Source organism: Manis pentadactyla, chromosome 12, assembly GCF_030020395.1.
Source record: "Manis pentadactyla isolate mManPen7 chromosome 12, mManPen7.hap1, whole genome shotgun sequence".
In the NCBI taxonomy this organism is placed as follows: Eukaryota; Metazoa; Chordata; class Mammalia; order Pholidota; family Manidae; genus Manis; species Manis pentadactyla.
This window is the reverse complement of record NC_080030.1, coordinates 96,171,645-96,182,194: the sequence shown is the minus strand read 5'-3', so window position 1 is coordinate 96,182,194 and position 10,550 is coordinate 96,171,645. Positions and strand designations below refer to the sequence as shown.

The following is a 10,550-nucleotide window of genomic DNA, read 5'->3' as shown; positions in this document are numbered from 1 at the left end:
GTGGTTTGAAACATTCACTGGCTTAATGGGTTGCGTGGTGTTGTGACTTCTGGACTTGCTCGCATCCTCTCACGTCACATCACATCACATCACAGAATGACTTTAAACAGAAATGAGATTCTACTTCTTTTCCTATAGCACTTCCACGGTCTACTATTATATTCTCTTCTTTCTCTGCAGCCACACCTACCCTTTCAAGTCCTCCAATTTAAGAGCTTTGTATTTTTTCTTTTTCTGCAAAAAACCTTTTGCTTCCATTTGGTCCTTGGCTTAGGGGAGGGCTCCAGGGTGGTTAGAAAGCTGCCTAGTGGCTGCAGGGAGCGGTGCAGGGAGAGGTTCAGGAAGCAGCCCTGACAGCAGGGGAAGGCTGGAGGGGCCCCTTTACGGCTGCTGGGCTCCAGAGGCTCCTCCTAGGCAAGCTTGTGAGTTTTTTGAAGAGATACTTGAGGGCCAGCCAGTCGGAGGAGGTTAGTCAGATGGTCACACATTTTCTTGATGAGTTTCACCTCCTCATCTAGGAAGTGATTCTCCAGAAAGTCACAGAGAAGGGGCCCAGGGCATGCAGATCCCAAAAGACCTGGTTTAAGTTCTTCTCTGGTACCACGGCGGCTTCCATGCATCCAGGGTTTCTGCACGTCATCCTTCTGCACGTCCAGGAAGAGGGCACGGCGGCTGCGCTGGTTTTGCATCTTCAGGAGATGCTGGGCTCCCTTGCGCTTCTGCTCGGCCACCTCGCAGAAGAGGTGGCTCCTGCTTTTCAGAGCCACATCATTATGGTCGATAGAACCCTAGAGAGAGGCAGGTGTAGAAGGCCCGCAGGTACAGGTTGATCAGGCTGCTGACGGCCATCTCCTCGTTGGTAGAATAGTTCTGACGAATCTGGGAGCTCATGGTTGATAGACAGTAAGAAGCTAAGCTCAACACACAGTTTTGGTCGGTCCTGGAGGCTAACTGAGAAGACAGTTTCGAAGGTGGTAACTGGAACAGAGGTTGGAGGTTAGTAGGGGACTGGTAGAAAGGACCTCCCTGGGTCTGCTCCGTCCAAACATTGTTTGAAGCAAGAGACAGATTCGGGGGACCACTGGGAGCGCTGCTTTTTTTTCTTCCTTAGCAATGCTCTATCTCCCTCATGCTTTTGGTTGGTTGCCTGTATTTTTGTTTAATTCTTATTGTTCAGCTCGACTCTCACCTTACTGTTCAGAAAAGGATAAAACCACCTTTATGGCACTTACCACCATTTGTTGTCATTGTAAGTAGACATTCATTTGCTTATTGACAACTTAGCTGATTAAGAGATTTACTACTTTTTTGTCTGTCTCTAGGCTTGTATTTAATGAATAATGACTTTTTTAGGGTAGAAAGGTGTTTTAGACATCTGCCCTGCAAAGAAATGTTCTTTTTTAAGATAGAAGATGACAGTGGGAATTGAAATGAGAGAGAGAACTTCACAGAAGTCACCAAGACAATACCCAGAAGATTCAGCAATGACTGCCTGAAAAAGAAAACATATATTACACTTATGAACAGTTGTGTACAAAAGGACAGTGGTTCTGCCTGTAATAAAGACAGAGAATACAGGACAGTGAACAGGGTTAGCTAATGAAGATGATGACTAGTTTATCTTTTCATGACAAAATTGAGATTCTGCCAGGTAATCCAGTAGAGATATCCACAAGGTATGTGGAATTAAGAGGCAGATGCTCGGGAGAATGGGTAAATTAGAAAACAATTGGATATTGTTTTGACTGTTGAGCAAATGAAATGTTCCTCAAGATCATTACTGTAGTTTAATGTGATTTTAATTGTAGACTTATAATGTTTCTGATCCAGTCAGCTCAGACTCTACAAGTTATATGTGTTAATGTGTATAATATGCAAAAATATCACTCTTTTAAAATTATTTTTTTTGCATTTGCTTTAGAAGGATGTTTGAGGAAACTGAAATGTTTATGTTAGCTATTCCTAAAAAATCTGGGCTTCAGTCAGAGGATTTGGTTTAATGCCCCATAAATCATCTTTCTTACTCCCCTTTGCCAATTTACAGATAAATGTGTTACTGCTCAAAACTGTTCGAAAGCTTAAAGCAGCCCTAGCCAAAGAGATACATAAAGACAAAAGACTGCCATGCAATGTTATGCATCAGTTACAAATTGAAGGCATATGTTAATAGTAATATTAGTAAAATGTGGGTGCTATTAGGGGACAATTGAGGCCAACACCGTCCACGTGCATCCAAAGTTTGGGAAGGACTTGAGAGTTAGGTCTCCTGTGCTGGCTGCATTCTGAAGAATCTATGCATTTTGAATATTCTTATGACTCAGCAAAGCCCATTTTCTTTCATAGTTGCAGTTCGGCATCCTGTAGGATACAGACACAGGGTCTTTCAAGATACAGGATCTCAGAAAGAACAGTTCAAGAAGGAAATGGTGATGGAAAAGAAAGAACAAAGGAAGCCTTGGCACTCATGGAAGACCACCTCTCTCCTGGGTAATCCTCTTTTCACCAATTTTGTCAAAACCTGAGTTGAAGTGCTGTTTGCATGGTTTTCCTAACATAGAACTAATTTTTGTGGGACCAGGTGCTGTAGGGCACCTGCTCATATTTATGCATAACATGTAATTCATTTGAATTAGGAGAAGATAACACTTTTCTCTCTTTACTTTTTATACTTAACTCATTTGGGTCCAGAAGAATGGACTTGCTGATACGCATGAGCAGACTACATGTAGCATTTAGCCTCTGCCTGAGTTTTTTTTTTAAACCAAAACTCTGCGAAGTAGATGTGGTTTGTTTGCTCTTATTACTGTGAAGTCCTTTCTGCCCCTGAGTCTGTTAAAATATTTTTCTCCTACTGACTCTCCCCCATTGTAGCTAGCATCTCTCTCTTGTGTGCCTGATACTTTCATTTTTTTCCCCCTTTGAACTTACAACTCTAAGGGTGGGAATTCAACTGAACTGCAGGAAAGGCCATATTTTTTTCACCCTTTCCACGAGTCACATCTGACAGTAATTCGGCAAGGCACCTTGCAAGCAATTTAAGCTCAGCCCTAAGATAACATACAGACATCATTTTTCCTCTGCTCTACTGTTCCTTGCTTCATTTTCCTCTGTGCTCAGATCTTTATTTTATTATCTTACTTGACTTGGAGATTAAACTTACTTTATTTTCTGACTTTTCTTGGAGATTAAAACCTTTTGAAATCTTAATTATTTTTTTTTCATTGTTATGCTCTTAACTCAAATTGTGCAAGCATTCACATCAAGGCAAGTTTCATCCTAGCCAATCTATGACAGGAGGAAAACAGAAAACATTCTTCTTGGGTTTACGGTTGGTTTATCTTTAGAAGTACATGGATAAATAGATGTCTTTTGGAGGATTTGATCTAATGCGATTAACTGAGATCTCCAGACTTGGTTAGCGCATGACCAGTTTTATCCTTCAGTGAGAAAATTCTAAGTCATCTTCAAGCTGCAGACCTGGAAGTCTCCTGATTGCCATACTTGCTGTATGAAGAAATCGAGGGCTCAGAGTTTAGACCTTCTTCTGAGGCTAATAGCCCCAAGAGGTTTCCTGTTGTTATTATATTATAACAAATGTCCTGTTATCTTCATCATTTTTCAATTCTGTTTCTTTCCACAACTGTTCTGCTTTCTCACCCTTTTGCTGTCACATTAGTTTTCCACAGTTAACTTCCTGGACAAATAAATGTGGTGGATTTATGCAATTGTGCTTTGGAGCAAGACTGGCCATTTTGGCTATGACTGTACTTGCTCCCAGTCCTCTGAGGAATGGCCTCGACTTTGGCAGAGGTTTCTGGGGCTTTTGTGATTCATCTCTCTGACTCAGTATGCTTTCCATCACCCTGATGGCTTTCTGATTATGCAGAATGTTGAAATGAACAAAAGGAACACATTACTAGAAAAAAGAAAAAAGTTGACTAATTGTAGAACCCTGTACAAAAGCCTATGGTTATGACACTTTCATATTTATCTTTTAATTAAGGATATTTTACTAAGGTCTTTTAAAGGCGGTCTCAGTTGGAAGATACTTTCAGCATTTTGGGAACTCTGGCATTATTATTATTTAAAAAAAAATTATCCAGGCCACAGATTTAAGAGATAGAGTGTATTCCATTTATGTGGTCTAAAGATAAAACAAGTGCAAAATCATTTTCTAGTTTTCTTGAATAGCATTACTTGAGACCCTGTCAAGCTTTAAGGAGAGTTTCCTTCAAGACAGAGGGATCTTAGCTCTGCCACAGTAAGACATCACTTGAAGAAAACATCAAGAAATATTTTTTTCTATTCAAATCCATTATCCTTTATCATGGATTTGTTTTGATTTTTAGCTAGTAGGGAAAAGACAGTCTACCCATGAAGCCAGACAGACTTCAAAACATTGCAAAGTAGTTCTTCATCCTTAATGTGGACCTGGGAACATGTGTGTCACTGGAGTCCTGATGGTGACAGTTTGCATTGTAGGAAAAGATTAACGACACTGGAACCCGTCAGCATGGTGCTGTGCATTTTCTGTATGAAGGGACAAACCATTTGTTATCCCTTTTGCATTACTCTCTGCTTCTTGGCTTTGCTGGCACCATATGAAAAACATATTTTAAATAGCTGTTGTGACTCCCTTTCTTCCTTCATGACGGATGTCCAGGAAGACACAGTATTTTCCCTTGAAAAGGAGTAAAACCATTTCTATTCTCTGGGATTTTTAAGAACATGTCTCATTATCTCCACGTATAAACTAGTCCTTTGGTAATCTCTAACACAGCCTTTGAAATCAGAGGAAGAAAATGAGGCAAGCCCTGTATGAAAGTGCTTGACTCATGCTAGCCCTTAATAGTTGTAACCAGATGGGTTTGTTTCCCTAGAAGAGATCCCAGGACTAGTTACAGGGTCCATTGCTTCTGTGCAGCACTGAAAATAATGGAAGATACAAAGGGGTTAATAAGAGAGGATGATCATTGGAAAGAAGTGTGGTATGCTGAGTGTTCAATAAAGTTATAGGAGATGCTCTTTAAAACATTCTGGTTGCTGGCTGCACTCACGTCTAAAACAAACGCTGGTCCATTTAGCCACATGTTTGCACTTGTAATGGATTTGGTGAGCGGAACAGCATTCCATCTGTATAAACTGAATAGTTTGACAAAAGACTGCACACTTGTCACTAACCACCCTTCAGAATCGTAAAACCAAAATGACTTTAGATGTCTTAACAGCCAGAGGATGACTGTGACATACTTTTATAATAAAGTGTCATCTTCCAAGACACATAAAAATCAGTTGTATTTACTGGGCATCAGATCGTTTTTTTAGAACCAGCTAAATGACAGTGTCATGCCTGTAGTTGCATGCATAATTCAAATCATTTTTCACAACGTATTACTCTAGTCAGCCTGAGGTGGGTGGTCCCTCAGGGAGCACCACTCTCTCTGTGACCTTGGTCATGAATAACCCATCAAAGGTGAGACTTGAGATTTTAGCAGAGATTACATGAGGTTTTCTACAAATAAGAGCTGGAGAAATCGAAACCATACCTTTGCATTTCTAAAGCTTTCTGTAAATTGAATTTGGAATTAATCAAAAGGATCATCAGAACTCCTTGAAATAAACAAGGGAACGCTGTGCTCTGGGGAATTTTTAATACATATATGAATCTCACCAAATATCCATGGCCTGTACAACTGTAGAAAAGAAAATTGGAAAGGCGTAGAACTTACCTTAAAATTATTCTGCTTGTTTCCTTGCTCTTCTCATTAGTCATACAAGGGGGTGTAGAATGAAAGTAAGTGATGTTAAAAGACCAACCAGATGCAAATGGCATACTTCTACTATAAAAGTTTACTGCATAAGAAAAAAGAATTTCATTGGTATTCTCTGTGAAATATTTTGGCTTTTTAAAATTATATTTGTATTTTCAAGAATTCATGGTGCAAATTCTTTATTGTTTCTGAGGGTTAAAGTGATGACATGCACACACTTGGTACCAGAATCCTACAGATAAGTGGTCCCCAAGGTAACTGTACCTGTCGACAGATGTCCACCTACTATGTACTACTATCTCAAGCTATATTTCTTAAATTATAAGAACAGGAGTTTAAATATTTGTTGTAAATTAAAAGAACAGCATTTCATTTTTTACTGAAAATTTATAACATTGTATTACATTCTTAAAGTAATACAGGTTGCATGTGATTTCCAAATACTTTCTTAAGTGCTATGATGAGAACACAGTAATAAAAAGAATAGAATTCATTGAATCTGTACATACTTACCTGATGACTAATATATGCTTTAGTGTTAGTTCCTGTTAATATCTTGTTCCATTGTTAATCATTTTTTGCTGGAAAATGTCCATTAGGTTAATCAGTACATGATTCAGTTTTTTGTGGTTAACAAATCAGGTTACAATGAAGTAGCGCTTAAAAGTTCAAGTTTCTACAGAAGAAGTTGCCATGTGAAAAGTTGCTCAACTCCCAGGTTATAAAGGAAATGTAAATTAAGACAATTCTTTCACTCATGAAATTTGTAAAATGTAAAATACATATATATATATATGACAATACAAACTTTTGATGATTATTTGAGAAGACAGAATCTTTCACAGTTTTGGTGGAAATGTAACAATAACAGTAATGTTAGAGAGAAATTTGTAAGATTCATCAAGTTAAAAATCTGCATTTATTACTCAATGGATAGCAATTCTACAGTCAGGACTTCATAGTATCAGTTTTTCTCATCTTGCCCAATATGATGGATGAGAAGTGATTTTATGGACTGAATGTTTGTGTCCTTTCCCCTAATTTCATTCATGAAAACTCTGCTCCCCAATATGATGGTATTAAATAGCAATAAGGATTTGTTGAGGTCCTGAGGATAGAGCCCTCATGAATAGGATACTGCTCCTTTAAGGGTCATAGAACGCTTCCTTCCTTTCTCCCCCTTTCTGTCATGTCAGGGTGCAGCAAGCAGTCAGCCATGTGCAACCCACACGGGGACTCCAGCCAGAACCGCATCATGCTGGCACCATGACCTCAGACTTGACCTCCAGAACTGTGAGCGGTGATGACAATTCTGGTTTAGATGTCTTAGCTTTAAGTGAAAAGAATGGTCTTTAGGCATTCCTTATATATTAGTATTTACTTCTTTTCATTTTATTTGCCCACTTTTATATTGAAATTTGCTTCTAATTTCTGAAGCTTTTCAAGTTTCTTTTCTTGAAATGGAACAGCTAGAAACACCCTCTGTTATGTATACATGTTTCTTGCAATCATTTCCTAAACTTGCTTACATAATCTTTTTCAGTCAGGATCTTTATTTTTTAAAGAAAGTTTTTATTAGAGAAAAGTTTTAGGAATGAAAAAAGTAATAGATTGTGTTGTATTGTATTAATGATGTAAGGTGTAATTACGTACCATAACACTTAGCAGCCTATGGCTACATTCTGCACAGCCCTTTCAGGATAATTTAAAACCTATTCAACATGTCATTTCATTATCCTGTAAATATTTTCACTTCGGATCTCCAAGTGGTGCAGATTTTTCTACTTCTTTATTTAAAGCATAGCTACAATACCATTATCACACCTGAACAAGATTAACAGTAATTCCTTAACATCTTCAAATAGTAGTGCTCATATATCCCCAATTGTCTTACAAATTATTATTATTTTTGCATTTTGTTTAATTCAGGATAAAATTTAGCTGCTATCAACATTATGTATAAATATTTGTGTGAACATACGCTTTCATTTCTTTTGGGTAAATACGTAGCAGTCAAATGGCTAGATCATATAGTAGGTGGATGCTTAACTTTTAAAGAAACTACCAAACTATTCCAAAGTTGTACCATTTTTATCAGCAGGATATGAGCATTTTCTTGTTATGACCCGCATTTGTAAGCATTCCTGTAGGTTTGTGTTACATAATAGCTTTAATTTACACCTTCTAAAATATTTTGCATCTTTTCACTTACTGATTTGCCATCTATGTGTCTTTGGTGAATTATCTAGTCATTCAAATATTTTGCTCATTTTGTTTATTGGTTATATGCCTGTTTTTTAGTTTTAAACTTCTTTACATATGCTGGATACAAGCCTTTTATCAAATATATAACTGGTAATTTTTTCTCCTGGTCAGTAAGTGGTTTATCCTTTCATTCTCTTAATACTGACTTTTGAAGAGCAGCTCTTTTTAATTTTGATGAAGTCCAACTTATCAATTTGGTTTTTATGGATAGTACACTTAATGTCATATTTAAGAAATGTTTGTCTGATACATGATCACAAAGATTTTTCTCCTATGTTTTCTTTAATAGTTTCACAGTTATAGGTTTTACACTTAGGCCTATGACTTATTTTAAGTTAATTTATGCATATGATGTGAGTATGGATTACAAGTCATTTGTTTTCATGTAGAGGTCAAATTACTGCAACACTGTTTCTATGCTTTTTCCACTGAATTGCCTTTTACTTTTGCTGAAAGCATGTTCTCCACAAATATGTGAGCCTAGTTATGAACTTTCTATTTTGTTCCACTGATCAGTTTATCTGCCTTACTTCCTAGACCACACTGTCTTGATTACTGTGGCTTTATAATAGGTCTTGAAACCAGATAATGTTAATACTTCAACATTATTATTTTTCAAAGTTGGTAGGCTAGTCTAGGTCTTTTGCATTTCCATATGAATTTCCAAATCAATTATCAATTTCTACAAAAGAAAAGCCTGCTTTGATTTTTATTTGGATTGTGCTGGTTCTATAAATCAGCATGTAAAGAAATATAATAATACTTAGGAATAAAATAATTTAGGAATAAATTTAACCTCTGGGATGAAAGATGTATACTGAAAACTATAAAATATTGTTGAAAGAAATTAAATAAGGCAAAACCAAATGGAAAATACTACATATTCATTCATGGGAAGACTTGGTTGTTCAAATGGCTCTACTGCCAAAAGCGATCTACAGAATCATGCAATCTCTACCAAAATCCCAATGGAGTATTTTATAAAATGGGAAAAAATTCCAAAATTCTTATAGAAGCACAAAATAATGCAAATAGTCTAATTTTGAGAAGTAAGTACAATGCTGAAGACATCACACTTCCTTATTGTAAAATATACTTAAAAACTACAGTAATGAAAACAATGTAGTATTAGTATAATGACAGACATACAAACCAATAGAACATAATAGAGAGCCCAGAAACAAATTCATGAATATTCAGTCAAACAATCAAAGGTGTCAAGAATACACAATGTGGAAAGAATTGTGTTGGAAAAACTGGATATCCATATACAAAAAAAAGAATGAAATTAGACTCTTATATATAAAAATCAAAATAAATTAAAGATTTAGATGTATGATCTGAAACTATAAAGCTCTTAGAAGAAAATATAACAGGAAAACTTCTAGATATTGGTTTCGGCAATAATCTCATGGATATGACACTGTAAGCACCATAACAACTAAAATAAATAAGCGGGATGATATCAAACTACCAAACTTTCTTCACAGTAAGGAAAACCAACACCAGAGTGGAAAGGCAATCTCCAGAATGGGAGAAAATATTTGCAAACCATCTGATAACGAGTTAATCCCCAAAGGATAGGAGGTACTCATACAGCTCAATAGCATGAAATCTGATAAACTGAAGGAAATGAACAGACATCTTTCCAAGAAGACATACATTGTCCAAGAGATACATGAAAAAATGTTCAATGTCATTATTCGTCAGGGAAATGCAAATCAAACTACAATGAAATGTCACCTCACCACATGTCAGAATGGTTATCATCAGAAAAACAAAAGGCAACAAAAGTGAAGATGTGGAAAAATTGGAACCCTTATGCACTGTTGGTGGTGGGGATGCAAACTGGTGCAGCTCTTGTGTAAACAACATGAAGGACCCTCAAATAATTGAAAATGGCACTACCATAGGACCCAGCAATATTACTCCTGGGTATTTATACAAAATAATGGATCTGAAGAAATTGAATTCACTTTTTAAAACTCCAGAAAAAAATAACCATTAGGCCAGATAATTTATTCACATCACCTATTTCATGTTAAGTGAATTGTGTAGTTTTTAATTTTCAAAGATTTGGTTTATTTCAACTAAGTCGTCAAATTTGTGTGTCTAGTTATTCATGGTATTCTCTTATTATCCTTTTGATGTCTTCAGAATTTGTAGAGACATCTATTATTTTCTTATGGGTATTTCTTATTTAAGTCTTCCTTATCACTACTGAGTGGGTTTGGGGGTCCTTGTTTCCCACTAGGACTCGGTGGATACCACCCTGTCTGGGAAAAGGCAAAGGTGCCTTGTTACTGTTCCCACAAGACCTCCACTGACAGAATGAGGGCATTTCATTACTACTTGACAGTGATGCACCTCCTGACGCTCCTGGGCTTCCTCTGACACTACCTGCTCCAATAAGAAGGGCGATGGTTACCTGTATGACCAGGTTGGGGTAGAAGCCCAGGTTTGGCACATGATCTCCAGCAACATCATGGATCAAGAAGAGACGGTCTGACTACA

At 37.0% G+C, this 10,550-nt stretch overlaps 1 pseudogene; it reads right to left on the bottom strand.

The window, feature by feature from the left end:
• Positions 1 to 410: 410 nt before the first annotated feature.
• LOC118915048 (ferritin light chain-like) lies at positions 411 to 891 on the bottom strand (annotated as a pseudogene).
• Positions 892 to 10,550: the final 9,659 nt, after the last annotated feature.